The 16,835-nt window shown below is 34.4% G+C and overlaps 1 protein-coding gene and 1 non-coding gene across 2 annotated transcripts in view; one reads left to right on the plus strand and one right to left on the minus strand.

The window, feature by feature from the left end:
- The window catches only part of Galntl6 (polypeptide N-acetylgalactosaminyltransferase like 6), a 1,047,155-nt gene that overhangs the window by 925,057 nt on the left and 105,263 nt on the right, over window positions 1–16,835 (minus strand). The gene's annotated exons all lie outside the window — the stretch shown is intronic.
- Window positions 16,446–16,591, plus strand: LOC117722137 (small nucleolar RNA SNORA48). Its single transcript, XR_004608522.1, has one exon. It is a non-coding gene; the product is annotated as a small nucleolar RNA SNORA48 (small nucleolar RNA).

Genomic DNA, 16,835 nt, shown 5'->3' on the forward strand with positions numbered 1-16,835 from the left:
ATCACAGCTTCAGTGTCTATAGCTCAGGGAATATTAAGGTAGAAGTAGTAGAAAATTTGCAACAGAGATAAAATTCATAAAGTTTGCTTTGAAACCACCTCTCCTAGAAATGGCTGCATGAACAGGACTGGAATAGTGTTTTATATATCGAGCACATAAAGAGCAAAGAAATCTTTGCAAGACACACACGAAGACTGTCTGACTCTGAAGGTCACTGCTTCCTTACATCATGGCCACTCAGAAGTTTATGGTGTGTGCTAGTATTCATCTTTTTATTAGCAAAAAAAACAAAAAAAAAAAACAAAAAAAAAACCTATAGCTCTCAAGCTATTGTTTAAAACACATAAGTTTATATACCTATATATAATATACATGTACATATATGTGTGTTTGTGTGTATGTATATTTATTATATATACATGTGTTTGCATACAACTATGTATATACACACATATATAAATATAGCTATATATTTGTACATATGTATGGGTGTGTCTGTGTGTGCAGCAATAATGATGAAAGAAAAAGAGGCTGTTAACCTGAGAATGAGAGTTGGGCAATGGGTTTGGGAGGATACATTAGTGAAGTCAGAAGAAGAAAGGGAGGAGAGAAAGTGATATAGTTTTATCTCAACTAAAATCATATTTAAAAAAAACACCTCTGTTTCTTTTTCCTTTTCTGAGTACAGAATCTAATATTTCATTGAAATTGTTAATGAGATAAGTTGAAGGAGGTACAATATATTTCTCCTGAGACTTTCAGCATTTCATTAGAGAAACTTACAAGTCTAGGAAAAGACCTGCAACACTGTCATAATGGTGGTATTACCAATCACTTAAAAAGTAGTCATTTGTCCAGGAGCACATAAAATGCAAAGAAATCTTTGCAAGACACGTACCAAAGCTGTCTGACTCTGAAGGTCACTGCTTCCTTACATCATGGCCACTCAGAAGTTTATTGTGTATGCTACTATTCACTTTTTATATCAGCAAACAAGCCATCTACAGCTCTCAAGCTATTGTTTAAAACACATAAGCTTATATATACTTATGATTCATGGAGGGATGAGGCCACCCAGCCACCTCAAAAATATTAATCCAGAACTTCTCCTATCAAAAGGAAATGCAGAGACAAAGTAGAACAGAGACTGAAGGAAAGGCCATCCAGAGACTGCTGCTGTTCCATTTTTGTGACCATCACTAATTATATTTATGATAAATACCCATGTAATTTGTATTTACTGGCTATAAAACATTGTACTTCCCCACACACACACTCCAAAAAAAGACAGTGAACTTTATCTTCAGAGTAGTCAGAAATCCAGTTCTCACTTATGAAATGAATTCACACTGTACAGTGGGTTTCTTTTTCAAAAAATCCAAGCCAATCTCCTGATGATGGCATGCTGGATATCAAAAACTAATGCTTTCCTGAATTCTCATGCAAGCAACCTTGTAAAACAATTTCATGGATGATCGACCACTGCACAGTAATATCATGCAAGGAAATGTCAGGTAAGTGTGACAGGTGGCACTGAAGTGTAATAGAAAGGTTGGACCAGAAGTCAGAATTCTTAACTAAGGCAAAGTGCAGAGAAACTCTGTATTCACTAACTGTTGCAGAGACATGAAGATAGGGAAAGAGCTTGTATTTCAAGCTCAATTTTGCCTTAGGCTGAGACCTAGGAATAGATAAATAGTCACAGGAAAAAAAACTAACAATATTTGTTAATTTCTAACACTTGGACTTTCATGACACTCTGAAAATGGATGAGTTTAAATTTCACACAATTAAAAATGAATTAGTTTTTCTGACATTTTTGATGCATTTGGAATCTTATATGTGAGACTGGCCTTTATTCTAAAATAATAACTAGGTTTATAAATTCATGGCAAGTGGCAAGGCAGATAGAAGTACCTGAAAGAAAACCTGTCAGATTTAGCCACAAGTGTATCTATTTCACAAATTCAGAGACATGCGGCTGTTTAATAATTACTGGGCTTCTTCTTGCTAAGTTATAGTCAATGTTTAGTTGTCAGAAAATAACTAAAATAAGACAGAAAAATCATAGTTCTTCCTACCAGTCATGAAACATTGCAGAAATCCATTTGTTTTTCTGTTTTAATTTGTGTTTAACTGTATTTTTATTTCTGGAAATTTTTATTAAAAAGTCATGGCACTGTTTATCTTGAGAGCTTATTCTGTGGTTTTAATTCATTTACCTGTTGAGAAAGAATTAAAATAATGGGAAATACTAGAAAAACCCAAATAAATGCTCTTGTCAGAACGTCCCAATTTTTGACAATTAGTGTCTGAAGGAAAGATTGATTATTCAGGAAAATATTATCTGGTCTCATATAATTCATGTTCTCTTGAAATTGACTGGTATAATTTTTCAAAAATCAATATTTATATCATATAAAGAAATCTTCAAAACCCTTTCAAATAAATTCAAAACTATTAGTTCATGCAATAAATAACAATAGATAAGTGAGAAGTTCCTGTGACCGAACTCTAAAATATTATTAATTAAAGTAATATTGATTCTTCTGAAAAGTTTATCTATTTTGTGAACAAATTGAGACAGTGAGTTTCTTTTCTTAAAGACAAATTATTAGGGGAGAAACTATGTTATTTTTTAATTCAGAAAATATTCATAAGCTTCCCAAGAGCTGTTTGGCATGTGACTCTGAGTTATACTGATGAAACAAAAATTGGTCCACCTACCAATAAAGGCAATAGAATTTTTCACTGCACAGATAACAACATGAATTGAGGAATGTGTTTGATTTTGAGATTCATAGCAAGTGCTTACATTGTGAAATGTGGTCTTGTATGCTCAGGTTGAAATTTTTATCGGGCATTGTTGGGGACTTGACTTAAAGATATAGTGTTAGCCATGAGATAATATCTACTTTGAGATAAAATGAGTGCCTTCTATTGTCATTTCAGTGACGTTAGAAAGTCAAAAGCAGAGGCCACAGTGTTTCTTCAGCAGTGCAAGAAGGAAGAATGCACACACTCACTGAGGGCTGAGTCAAGAAATGAGAGCACTACATAGACACTTTTTGGCTTTATTTTTCATCACAGAAATATGATTTCAAGTATTTTCTCTCATGATTTTATATTATTGGCCTTGATTTTCATTAAGCCCGGGTCATAGCAGCCTCTCATGCCAATATTGTGTACCCACAGGCATTAATGAATGTTTTATACAGTGATTTATAGTTCACACAAGAGAAGAATAATTTTTGGAAACTTGAATTGATTATACTACAAGCATTATACATTTCATTCTTGAGGACTAGAAGAAAATAATGTCCACCTTACAAAAAAACCTTCTTGTTTTTAAAGAAGTCAAGTTAATGTGAATGTTTACGTTTTTAAATCATAATGCCCTGAGAGGAAAGGGAGATCAGGCACTGATGCAGACACTGTTACGACTGGACATTTATGACTGGCTAATGAAGTCAGCAATCCAATGCTATCTACTTTGGACAGATGTTATACATCTTTTCCAAAAGACAAGGTTTTGTACCCACTTGGTCTGTCCCTACTGTCCTTGACTTCTTTCCAAACTTTTATTAAGTGACAACTTTTGAATGGAAGGAGATAATTTGTGTTTGTGAATAAAATAGGCCATGTTCATTTGAATAAATCCTTGATTATTAAAATGCAAATTCATCATTAATTGGAGGAATTTATAGGTAAATATAGAAACCACTAGTCTATGTTTTTCTATTATTTTCTATGTAATAATCCCAGGTTACATACATATTGGATGATTTCTGTGGATTAGTCACAAAAATCCTTCCTTACGTTGTTACTATGCTGTGTTGAATTCTGACATTTGTTCAAATAATGCCAATATTTATTCCCAAATAAAAATGAAAAGTCAAGTTCATATCTCTGCTTAACAACATATATCTCTGTCTCTGTTCTCTGTAGTATTTTAAGTGTGAAAGTTCCAGTCACCATTCTGACTGGCAATTTACTCTCCAAACCTGTGTGCACCACTCTCTGAAACTTTCCGTATTCCCATACTGGCATTACAAAATGGTACAGAGACACAGTCTAGTCTATCTTTGTGTTTACTTTCGCCTATTCTAACCTTCTATCCCCAGTGCATAGGGGAAAATGACAGCATGTTCTTTTAAGTTTTAGGAGACTAAACATGCTGTTCAGTTTGGAAAGTTTTCCCAGGATTTGTGGAAGCAGGTCATGACAGACATTCTTGGTTCAGAATTGGGGAATCCAGAAAACAAATCAGGGAGCCACAATTCAGATTTACAGTTTTACAAAAACAGCTATAGTGCAGACTGGAATAATAATTGGTTAGGATGGCCAATGAAAACAGATGAAAATATGGGAACCTATGGGAACGTAGCATTCTTTCTCTAAGAGACCCAGGTGAAAAAGTAATAGGAACATGAAACTGAGCATTTCTAGTTCCACCAAAGTGATAAGACATCTGTGGTCAAAATTTTTCATTGAATGTACATTCCTTTTCTGAGTTGTTGTAGGAATGGTGTCTAAATATTCTTTAATAACATCCACTTGGAATTTTAATGATAAATCACAGACCAGGTTAGTGTTGTAAGCCTTTCATCTACCTTGTCTTATGAGTATATAATTGAGACACTTGAGTCATGCTGCCTCCTGATATGAGGCATGAAAGCCTGTTTATTTGCAAATGGCTCTAGACAGGAGTCAGGAAAAATGAGGAGAAAAATAAAGAGAAGACACCTGTGACCTAAGTTAAGACCTGCTGTGTGTGGAACCCTGAGGGGGAGCCTGGTTCCTGGTTGAGCTAAAGCTGGAAGCCCCATTGACCCTGAGTGGACTGTAGGTGCTTCATCTGATTCCCATGCACCAGGTCCCTAGCAGCAGCCCTCCATAGATTTGTGGCCATCAGGCAAGTAAGTGCTAAGCCCCAAGCCCCTGCACAGGTAAAGGACTTGGCCTGTGGTCACAAAGGCTCAAGGCAGAATTCCATTTTAATGAGATACTTAAAGGCTTGGAGGACTTAGCCATTAAGCTTTTCATCCCAGACACTCCTCCTTGAAAAAGATATTCGACCTCAGGTCCACCCTGAAAAGTGGGGTATGGCCTTACTCATCTACTTTGCATCGTGACAATAAATGCCTTAAACCATGGACTGCCTCTTCAGGATCTGCCGTGGAAAGTCATGGAGAAGGCCTTTGCCTATTGTCTAGCCCTCCACCTCCATCAAGCCAAGAACTCTCCCCTCGGGACCAGCTGGAGCTCAGCTTCCCCCACCCATACACACACCCGTTTAACTTCTTGGCCCCAGGCTAGATCCAACCTACAGAACCTACTCTGTTCTCAGCTCTTCTGCAGCTCCCAGCTCCTGCTGTCCTATCCCTTACACAGTGCTTCCCCACCGCTGGAGCAGAATGGTGTCCTGGGCCTTCCCTACAGCCCAACACCTGCCCAGGGACAGTGTGGGGTAAGCCCAGTCAACTTCCTCCATCCTGCCTCCCTGAGTGGCCCAGCCCTGTTGTGAAGCAGACACTAGACCCCATGACCCTACCACTGGAGCCCAATGTGAGGCAAACTCAGCTGAAGCATACGCCCGACTAATGATCCACCCAGAGATTCACATCAGAACTCTAGATTATTCAAGACTGTAAGTAACCCCTGACCTAGTTCAAAGACCTAGGTCTTTCTCTGGTCTCTCTCTCTCTCTCTCTCTCTCTCTCTCTCTCTCTCTCTCTCTCTCTCTCTCTCTCTCTCTCTCTCTCTCATCTCTCTCCACACGTGTTCCTGGCCAACTTCCCTCCCCCTTAGACTCTTAGCTACATTCTTCAAATCTTATTTTAGACTTAACTAGCTCTACTTAGGTGGTGACTAGCCTCCACTCTCTGTCCCTCATTGTCCCACAGCTGGGTAGTGAGGACTATCTCTATGCTCATGAATTCTATGTTAGAATGAAAAAGAGATGAGACAATGAATCCAACGTATAGCATTCACAGAATTAGTTCTGTCTGACCCTCATGCCACACTTATAATAAAAGGAAGACCAATCATAAAACAATTTAGGTAATGTTAGCAATTTTTATCTTCAACTCTACCAGTTTGTTAGCTACTATCCTTAAATCAGGTGTAAAAAAAACCAAAAAACAAACAAAAAAAAAAGTCCTTATACCAAACAAAATAATATCAATTAACCAATAATAAACTAAGCATTTAATTTAGTTCCAGATTTGTGGTATAAGTACTATTAACATTTGTTCAGTTAATAGCAATGAATTTATTTAAAGTGATTTCATGATTATGGAGACTACATATTTTGGTCTTTGCTTCTTCAAAGTAGTGCAAACAAAATAGCACAAAAACTTATGAACATTAGCACTTGTAATCACCTTTGTGTGCGTGCGCTTGCAGATAAAGCAAGACAATTGATGCTTAAGACCTGGTTTAGTAACTTAGTGAGACCCTTTGTAAAAAAAAAAAAAAATCTAAATACAGAAAAACAAACAATCTGCAAGGGAGAGTGAAGTGAGTTATAGCTCAATGGTAGGAGTATTATCATGTATGAAGCCCTGGGCTCATTCATAGTGACACAAAATGAATAAAATAACAAGTATAGTATCTGCATTTAATATATAAAAATAACAACTAACATTTTATTAAATGTTCATTTCAGGTCTTGAAATATAACTTTCAGCACTACAATTATATATATATATATATATATATATATATATATATATATATATATATATATATATAATTATGTATGTATATATGATTATGTATGTATATGCATGTGTATATGTTTATCTGTATGTACACATAAACATAAATGTATATTTTCCACATTTGCCTTATTATAAAGAGGAATAATATTTTAAAATCAAATTGCCACCTTTTGCAACATTATTAGAAATAAGATAAACTGGATAGATGATCTAAGGCTGATTTCCCTTCTGTTCATATCCTCTAGCTTTGGTTCTTGTATTTATTACTCATAAACATGCTCATTAATGATGTCATATGATACACACCATACAGGGAATTATACTAAAATAAAGGATTATTTACTGGTATCTGGAGGAGCCTGGGAGTCCATGTTTTCTTTCTAGCTAATAAGAGGTATTGACACTGGTCTGCAAATCCAATTTCAGATAGCAATAATTGAATAATTCCATAAGAATTATTGAGCACTCTAATCTTGTATGTAGATTCCAGATGTAGCTATGTGTTATAAGACATATTTTATTCTCTTGCTGCATAATTGTGTTATTAATTATAATGGGAGAAGCTTATACCATATCAGCAAAATTTATTACAGTTCTATGCTGTGTATAGCCCTAGATTCAATTCTCTAAACAGCCTTTCATGACTATTCACTCATTTAAAAGTAACATTTTCTAGGACACATCCTTACAAAATTATGCCAAGAGGACTGGAAGTTCTTTCTTTATATAATGACTAGCATCTGATCAGGTCCTTGTAGAATCATGCACACAGAAATCCTTCCTTTGTTGACACCTACAAACTGACTCAATATGGTTTCTGCTGGATTAAGTCTCAGAAAGGTGCTCTGTGAACCCATTGACTCAGTTTCTGTGTGCAGCTGTTCACAGTTGATAATGACCAAGGACAATAATTCTTTTTTTCTTTAGATTTTTCATTTATCTTTTGGTTTCTGTTGAGCAAATTTCACCTTTGCTATGGAAAACAGGGACAGAGCTATTCACTAGGTTATATTTTGAGACTTTACTTTCAAAATGATTTTACCAAACTAAAAACCAGCACTGATTTGAAAGAACTAAAATTCCATAAAGATATTCATTAGAAATTATTTAAACCATGTCTATTAAATGTAAATTGGAATAGACTCATACAAACAGCCATATATTTCTAAATAGTATTCTGCTACCCATGACATGACATATTTACCTCAATGGATGGACTACCATAAACACTTTGTTTGCTATGCTACAGTGAGACCAAATTGTTAATAATAATATAGATATCTAATATAGTCTATGAGTTAGTAATTTATATAATTTTTACTGTATAAAATAACATATATAATATAATAAAGAACTCAATAAAATTATGAGAAAGTATTATTAACTATCCCCCTTAATAACAAAGCTGATATATTTAAAGGCATAATATAATTAAGTTTCTTGAAAATGAGCTTTTGGGAAACCAGTTAACTAGCTAATAATATAAAGATATAAATTTATAATTTGGTTCTATTTCATGCATTAGTTTTTGCTTCATTCACTAAAGACCTATTACATTGAGTATGTATCCTACTATAAGAAGACAAGAGCTACAATCTGTCATATGCAATAACTAGTGTCAGAGTGGATAAAGCAAGATTCTTCTTACCACTGTTTCCCTGTCATCTCATAATTCTTAATTGAGATTCAAATTTGAAAAAAAAACTCAAACAAAATGTCAGAAGAATTCTGACACTTTTTTTCTTTTTTTACAAATAAGTTAATAGTGAATGTATTCATCTGAGATTTCAATATTAATTGATTCAACTGAAATTTGGGTCGTTACTTGCTGTTAAGTCATATTGATTTTGAATTCCAAATACATGATTAATGAACTAGGAAATGATTTCAATGTTCAAATAATCACTGTCCATAGATATAAATTGTCAGAAAAATCTATAATACAACTTCCAAAAAGACTATCTTAAAATAACCTGCTTACTTATGTCCAAGATAGGATACTCAGTAAAATCCTGCTAGAGTAGAGCTACCTTAAGAAGGAAAGCTGGTAGGATGCCCATTCACTGTTAAGTGGCCAGGCCCAGGCACAGTTGAATGACCACCTGCAGTCAGAGCTGAAGAAATGCTTTGTGAACTGGAATTGCTAGGAATTCAAACAAAATGGCATTGCATTTTGGGAAAAATAAGATTCACACTTATTTTTTTCTTTCATCCCAAAAAATCTGCCACTGCAAACATGTCAAAATATATGAGTTCATTAAAATGTGGTAAAGAAAACCACTATTTGCTCTATTAATACGTACTATGTAAGCATCACAAAAACATACACACATACATGCATGTGCACACACACACATACACACACAAAACATCCACTTGGCTCTACCAACTCAAAGACTGGAACGAAGTAGTCTTGCATCTAATATTATGTTTATTGTATGTCTTTGTATTAAATATGAACATAGTCAAAATCACATATATATATGAATATATAAATATATGAATATGAATATATATGTACACATACACACACACACACACACACACACACACACACACACACACACACACATATATATATATATATATATATATATATATATATATATATGAATGGTGTATGCATTAAAGAAACAAAACCAGGGTAATATGTGCTGCACAGTTCTGGAATAGGAAGACTGATTTTACATTGGAACATTTTAGTGTTGCTTAAGACTTCTCTTTGCCATTTCCATTAACAAGTTTTTCTTTTTTTTTTCTCTGAACAGCCATATTAATTCAGGCATAGCTTTTTGGGTCATTTATAGATAAGTGAAATGAGTTACAAAGCAGATGATAATTTCAACCCACCTCATCCACTCCTTTCCTATTAGAGTGCCTTTGATATGATGATGGAAGAGGATGAAGGTCCAAAAATTTAATAAAAGAATCAGGGAGTAAAAGAATAAATACTAAAATTATGTGCCATCTTTGGAAAAGAAATAGCAGCTAATCCATTGACAGGATTTAGAAATCTCAAGCATATATGTCTAAGGGCAAATGTGTATATTTTCCTGGGAGGATGTGTCTCAGAGCTTTCATTAAAACAGTTATACATCTATATTGAATAGAGTATATTCAATTTAAATTAGTCAATGCTAGTGATAAATTGGTCCTAAAACTACAGTGAACAGTTCCATATTGTTTATTGGAAATAGTACTCCTCTATCTACTAATTCTTCTATTATAATTCACTTTTACTCTAAACATGAATACAGTGTGATATTGCTACTAAAGCCACTTAACGAGTCGTATGAAGAAACAGAGAGGCTGTTGCACACAAAACTAGTTTTTTAAGTCTTAGAAAATGAATCTAGTATGATTGTTGTGCTGCTGCCATTTTTCTGAATGCCTCTCCCTACACTTACGCATCAACAGATCACAGATTCACCTTATAAAGAAAGACTAAACACAAGTATCTTCATGAACATTCGGAGAACATTTCTAAGATACTCCAGGCCTAAGTTGGAGTTATAGAAAACTGATGGCTTTTTGAAATAATGCAGAGGATAAAGCGTGGTAAACATCACTCCAATGGAAAAAAGAAAGCAAAGTAAACAGAAAATGTGGAATATCACAGACTGGTTTTAGGAACAGTAAGTAGAGTCGACTATATACAGTGAACAAAGCAACCTTGTGAGGATAATGAGCAGCATAAAAACTGGACAATACTGGCCTCTGAGAGAGGGCTGTCTAGATCTGCAAGAGGAGAGTACACACATGTACGCTCACAGATGTGTATAAACTTAAACAAATGTTGGTAGAAATTATTCTAATAAGTAGAAAAAATGTAAGAACTATGAGACATCACAGGGAGTATGTATCAATTACTACATTGTTGTCAAACATATTCAATCAAGTGGGAAATGAAAAACGATTTCTGTTGATTTCAATTATGGTGTCATTTAACAATGAATTTGCCATAGTATCCCTCTATTAGACATTACAAGTAAAATAAGAAGTTGGTAGAAGCAGAATGACATTTGTGGATTTTCCAACTATTTCTAAAGTTTCCTTTCTTAGAATGGATCCCAGTAATCATGGTTAAGATGCACTGTATGTGTAAGTTATGGTTTGCAATCCTGAAATGAAGCCACAGATTTCTCCATGGTTCCATTTCAAATGGTTTCTTTAGCTTGTGGACCTTACCACCTATCACTCCATCATCTTTATCACTTATGAGAATGTAACTATATTAAGGATTGTTATACCACGGTGTTATCACAAAGATGCCCTGTTTTGAATGTCTTTGTGTCCTTGGCCATCATACATAAAGACTGTTGAGCATAACCTGAGTATTTCAAAAATCACTACGAGGAGTAGCTGTTTAGTATGCATTTCTACTGTTTTATTTTTAATCTTCACATCTTCAATATTCACAGGCCATGTGACAGAGCTTCTCTTTTGTGTTCCTGAGCATAGGTTGTTGCGCATCCAAACATCAAATCCTTCTCTACCAACCAGTTTCCTCTTCTTATATATGTTCCTTCCTAAAACTATTCTACAGATTATTATTGTCTTATGTTTCCAAGTTTAAACTCACTTTAATATAGAAACTACTACTCTGAAGGTACTACTCATAGAGATATAATTACTAAACAACAATGCCCTACCCAAACCAATATTCTGTCTTAACTCCTAGAGTTTGTGATTGCCTTATCTGGAAATATCCTCAAGACCTTCTGAGGAAGAACATTAATCTGATTTTGTTATATGGGACTTTTTATTTCCTTAAAAGATTAAATTAAACAATTATGATTTACTTAATGGTTTTCATTTTTTGTAAAGACAAGCTTCTTTGATGAATGATGAGAAGTACAATTATCTGTGGGTACAATATTACATTTTAAAATGTAAATAGGTATTCTGCTGGTCTAGTAAAGTGGTAGTCATAGGTACTCTTTTAAGATCTACAACCTTACTGATACCTGGTATTTTCCTTGGTTACTATTACCAGGAATGATTTCCCTCTTGATACGTGGACCTTCAGTCCAAATAGGCAGGTATTGGTCACTGTTAACATCAGTGTACACTTAGGAACATCTTGCCATTCTGCTCATTGTTGTGGTTCACAGGCTGCTTAGCTGGAAAAGTCTATTGATTGCTTTTCCTCCCTGGCAGACTGCATAGTCCTTTCAGAACTGCTGAATCTATATAAATGGAAGGAGGCTTTTAGATTAATACCAACTCAAATCATCTGAGTTCTGTATCCTAAGGTCTTTAGCAACAGGGACTTAAACATTCATACTCTCAGAAGCAATGTAGGACAAGAATAATAGATTATATTATTTGGGGAGTAACTTGGGATACCATGGCCAACAGCTTGCACAGCTGTCTCCCATGTCTGTCACTGGAGTTTTTATTAGATAGTCAGTCAGTGACTATTGTGAGAAACATGGTTAGTTTAAGTGGCATAAATTAAATTGACTGTATCTTTATATAGTAAATACGTAATTTTTATATACACACATATATTTGATACCATATGTATATACTGTGTGTCTGTATGATCATATGTATGTATTAAACCTTTGTGTGTGTTACATAATTTACATAAATAAAAAATAATGATTTCTTAAGATTTTAGAAAACAAAGTTGGTTATTTGTTCCCCTCTTTCCTCAATAGAGTTGTGTCTCTGTTTTCCACATTTCCTTTCACATCACTTATATTCCAGTGTTTCCCTCTCAAGTCTCCCTCTATAGTTCCTTTAGACCTTCTTGGACTGTGTGTTACCTCTGTGCTCTATTCTACCATCCAAAGATTGGCACAGATGACAAAGATTCGGACTGCAGATGACAGAGAATATGCTTAAGTGTCTTTATGAGTCTGAATCTGGTTTATGTCACACAATACTTTTTATAGATCCATCCATCCATCCATTTTCCTTCAAATTTCATGATTTCACTTTTCTTATAGCTAAAAGGTATTTTATTGTGCATATATTTATTTGCCATTTGTTTAATTGAAGCACATTTAGGTTGTTTTCATTTCCTGGCTACTGGAAAAAGAACAGCATTGAACATTGCTGATTAAGTATCTGTTGAGTAGGATGTCACTTCCTTTTGGCATATGCCAAGGAATGGTAACACTGGGTCATAGAGAACATTTATTTTTAGCTATTTGGGAATTTGCTATACTGATTTCCAGAGTTGGTACACAAGTCTGCATCCCTACAAAGAGGAAATTAGGGCTCACTTTTTCAGACATCCCAGGGTTTATTGTCAACTATATTGTTTTCCTTAGTTATGCTGACTGGATTGATATGAAATCTTGAAATTATTTTAATTTACATTTTCTTCCTTACTAAGGATGCTGAACACTTACTGAGCTGTTTCTTAGCCATTTTTATTTTGCTACTGAGAACTCTTTTTTTAGGTCATTTTTAATATTTGGTAATTTAGATTCTGACCATTTTTATTTCTTTGTGTAATGTGAATATCAATCATTTGTCATATGTACAGCTGGATAATATGCCTTACTCTGTTGGTTTGTCTTCAATCAATTGATTATTTCTTTAACTGATCAGAAACACTTTAATTTTATGAAGTTCTATTTGTCAATTGTTGGCCTAGAAACTCATCTGTGAGACTTGGCCCCTCAGAAGTGCCTGAATAAACAAGTCTCAAAGAATGACAAAATCAATAGTCATACTAACACAGAGGAAAAATATCACATGGGGTCTCACTCGTATACAACAAACAAACAAAACACAAGAGGTGACTTGTAAGGCAGACTAACATCTCCTGAGGATTAACCACCTAAATATTGTTTGCCAATGCAAAATGGTCATCCCTAAAATCACATACCTAAAAAGAAAAATAGACTCAACAGGTTGTCTTTAGATATCTGTGCATCTCTGTCTCTGTCTCTCTGTCTCTGTCTCTGTCTCTGTCTCTCTCTCTCTCTCTCTCTCTCTCTCTCTCTCTCTCTCTCTCTCTCTCTGTCTCATATGTGTGTGTGTGTGTGCCTATCTGTGTGAGTATGTGTGTCTGTGTAACAATATTTATCAAAGAAAAACATAAGCCACCAAATAGAGTGGAAGTTAGGTGAGGACTGTCTAGAGCTTGGAGAGAAAGGGGATGGGAGAAGTAGGAGAAAAGTGAAGGAGTCAGTGATATAATTCTATTTTTTAAAGTATATTAAACTAAACTAAATTAAAAGAAAAACACAGACACACACACAAAAAAAAAAAACTTGAAAAAGAGAAACACAATGAAAAGGAGTCACTATAATAAAGTGTGGGAACAAAACCACACACATCCCAAAGATTACCCAGAGACACAGGGAATGAAAGTCATTCTAGAGTTTTGACAAAGGAGATGCTGTGCTGACATTTTCATTCTTCTTTTTATGAGGACAATTATAACAGCCTTAAATGATGAAACAATGTATTAAATTTATTTTCTTTTTTAGATATATTCTTAATATATAGTTATTACTGACCTGTAACTCACAGTGTAGGCAAGGCAGGCCTCTAATTCACTGAGATCTACTTACCTTTGCCTCCTGAGTGTGAGACTTAAAGAAGTTCATCACATGTGCAATTCAACCACAAGTATTTAATACAGTTTTTGTGGAAATAAGACAGATTCCTTAGTGTAGGCACTTTTTACTTCTACCTGTGACTCACTGAATGTGGAAGTCCAGACATTTCTAACTCAGAAGATGGATCAACTGAACATTTTTCATGAAATAAATATTGCACCTTAATTAGTTGGTAAAAAAAGATGAGCCTCATCAGTTATGCTTCTTTAGAACTAAGAATCAATACCTAAAAATTGTGATGGCAAGATTCTAAATAACTACATCAGCAATGTGACATGTTTTCTCTAAATCTTAAATGCCCTGTATAACTTTATCTAAACTCTCTACATGCCTACTCTTCACACTTATGTCTCTTTGATTTTTTCAAATGTCCCAAGCCATAGACCACCTCCAAGGATTTGTATCTATAAGGAACCTAGCACATTTATTCCTAAATATTAGGTAAATTTTACCTGCTAATCTAAATTCAATTCTTGCAATCGCAATTCCCTGACTCCCTGGAAATTTTATATGTCTGTTATCTATCTAACAATCAATCATCTATCTAACTTCTATCCATATATTGATCTATTTATCCATCTATCTATCATTATTTATTCATTTATTTTTTCACTTATCACTATCTGACAAACTATATAAACTTAAGATGGCAGTTCATGTTATTCTCTCTATTCCTGAATAAAAATATATGGTCTTTCCTTTTTGTCTCATCTCTCTTCTTCTACATTTTAAGCACATACAATTATTTCTGCCATAAAATACTAAATAAGTAAAACACCTTGACAACCAATATTTTTGATTAATTTATATTTTATAAAGAAAACTTTTTATACATTCCTTTAACAGAATGGATTCATATGTTTACGAAAGTGGATAAAAATATTTAAACTTCTTTAAAATATACTTCAATGTGTTAACTCATGTATTATCATTATTTGCTCAACTCCATTCAGAAACAAAATTAAAAATAATTAGAAGCCAACAGTAGAAGATCTGGTAGTGTACTGATAGCTAAAGTTCAAAGAGGTGGGAGTATTCAAGAGGTATAACCTGAAGTATTTTTTTCTAATAAAGGTAAGTTCGGAAGAGAGAGCTCCATGGCTACTGCTTCTATATAAAATGCAGCTTTCATAGCTAACAACACAGACAAAAAAAACATTTTACTGACATGATGCCATAGTACATTTTTCAAAGCTGCAGAGGGATCTCATTCTAAGCAATAGCCCCAAAACACTGCTCTGCTCTCCAGCTCAGTACTGATTTCACTTTTAACATATGTAGTTCCTTAAATATATATATATATATATATATATATATATACTATTACAATTATTATATAACTATTATAATATATTATATAATATTAAATATATTATATATAATAGTTGTATAATTTTTATAGTTTTGCTCTACCATATATAAAAATATTTATCAAATATTCTTAAAAACTCTTATGGTTTTAACAGGTAAGCAATTAAAGTTTTTGAAGCTGATATTTATAATTTTTGATGAATGTGGTGAGCAATAATCGATGAAATATGATTAGGGTTTACTCCTTAAAGTAAGGAAAATACATGCCTGCAACTATGAATATGGCCAAGAGCTCATGCTTGGGTCATGATATCTCCAACTGCCCTCTAAATCTCTATCTCTATCCCCACAGGTAAATGCAGATCTCAGCCTCATCAAACATGTGTCTTTGTGTAGCAGACAGTGATTGCTGCAGAGGCACACACTGCGTTGAGAATAAAGTACTGTGAATGTGATCAACTAAAACTGGAGAGCTGTACTTAGACTGAGCAAGTTAAAGTTGTACACTCAGGGAAAGAAGATGCCATCAATTCGTAAAAGAGCATGCAGAGGTATATGAACACTCTGGAGGGAGAAAGTGTAGAGTGCACTGATGGAATTTCATTAATAATCTCAAAATAGGAAAGAAACAATATAAAAATTTACAGGAAAAGTATAAGATGTTGAGAGACAGGGGAACATGCATCTGAGTAATGTAAAGGATAAGAGTAAGATATGAAAAAGACCCAAGTGTGCTGTATGCATTTATGACATTTAAAAAATGATAGATTGCTTTCATGTGTGAAAATTTTAAAGCATTGATATTTAAAATAAAATAATTAGTTGCTTCCCTGGCAATCAGCAAAGAGACACCTTGTTGGTGGTGATGTTCTTATATTAGTCAGAAGCAGAGCAGATGGTAGTCCTTTGTTCATCCTAGCTTGAAGCCTGATTTGGTGGCCAAAGCTGTCTTATGCTTAGGACTAATAAATATTAAATCAAATTCAAATCAAATCAAATCTAGGCAGCACAGTGCATCAGGAGGAAGAAAGATACTTATGGACCACCATGACATCCACATTTTCCCTCCAGCTCCTGGCACCAGTGGGTAGAGCCACAGATACCTGTTTTCTGTCACACCATGAGGCATAGATAAAGAATGTCACCCATGGACCCACAGCCCCTTGGCCAGCTTGCAGCAGGAGCTATTAAAATGAGAGGGTATGAGGTGGTC

The sequence above is a fragment of the Arvicanthis niloticus genome, chromosome 16 (genome assembly GCF_011762505.2).
Source record: "Arvicanthis niloticus isolate mArvNil1 chromosome 16, mArvNil1.pat.X, whole genome shotgun sequence".
In the NCBI taxonomy this organism is placed as follows: Eukaryota; Metazoa; Chordata; class Mammalia; order Rodentia; family Muridae; genus Arvicanthis; species Arvicanthis niloticus.